We start from the raw sequence: 1,360 nt of genomic DNA on the forward strand, positions 1-1,360 counted from the left end.
CTTGTTTGGTGTACTTTGAGCCATTTTAATTAGATTGTTTTAATCCTCGATCATCGTCAAAGCTTCGGTGCATACTTCTTCTGAAGTAGTATGTCATTTAAGAATAAAGGAAGCCACCATTATTATCTTTTCGGCATATCTTTCTTCCGTATGATCATGAGGCCTCCATATTTTAAAAGTGCAACAGGACGTGTATCAGATCTGTGTTCAGTAATACTGCCACTGATGGTCATGACAGCCAATCTCAAAGTTTTACGTTTTGTACAGCATTGACCTGTCACCAATGGCATGTTGAGCTAGCGTACTCTACTCACTGTCGGCGCTGTTTTTCATTGGATGACCTCTGTCTAGAAGTGAACATAAGACTCAAACCTGGGAAAGAATTAATTGGGCATTGCTATCGGCAAGCCCGACATGTTTGATCGGTTAGAAACCCAGGCTTTTTCACTTTTTGACTGTCTGTTCACAAGCTTAACTGTCCATGTGGACGTACATGTACTACCCTTTGTTCATGTTTACTTCCACCACACCCGTCCTTTGTTTCCCACGTCTTTACGTTTCTTGCATGCGATTGTCCCTCTATCTAGGATGTTATCCAAAACAACTACGCATGCCCAGAATGCCCAAAAAATTATTGAGGACAGGTCCTGGAATTCTTGCAAACAACACGGGATACCACTGTACTTTTATGATTCTTCCCCCTGAGAGTGTCGGCAAAAATAATACTTTTCGTGGAAAGGCTTGTGAAAAAATACATTGTACGTCCTTCACGAAAAGTATACATCATGATGTGTAAGACGTATCACGAAGAGATCAGAATATTTCTAACTGGATAGAACCTCTAGAGGCTCGTTATCTACAGGAGTCATGTCTGCAGTCTGACCTCTGCCTCCTGGATAGGAACCACATACAAAGAGATTTTAACAAGCAATACTTTGAGCCGTTTCTTCAGAACATCTGCATCCTGTCCGTAGAATCATGTCCTGGATAGGTTGAAGTCGTCAATATGTTCTGTCTTCAATGGAAATGTATTGGGAGAATTGAGGCATCTCAACAGACCTGTATCTTTCCATGCCTACAATGACGTCAGGGTTTTAATACATATAGAAGCAAAGAATCAATAACTGACAAAAGATGATAAGATGAGAAAACTCTTTGAAATTTGACGCATAAGATGTGCTGGTAATCCAGGTGGGATTATGCTGGGATTTTCTTGCTAAGTCTACCTTTATTGTTAGCTTGATTGATTGTTTAATCTGTGTTTGTTAGTTGAAGCTTAGAAGTAGGAGAGTGAACATTAAATGTATGTCTATTTCCTATCACAAAAATTGGCTTTCCATTAAGCCTCTACTTGAAATGG

The sequence above is a fragment of the Branchiostoma floridae genome, chromosome 15 (genome assembly GCF_000003815.2).
Source record: "Branchiostoma floridae strain S238N-H82 chromosome 15, Bfl_VNyyK, whole genome shotgun sequence".
Classification (NCBI taxonomy): Eukaryota; Metazoa; Chordata; class Leptocardii; order Amphioxiformes; family Branchiostomatidae; genus Branchiostoma; species Branchiostoma floridae.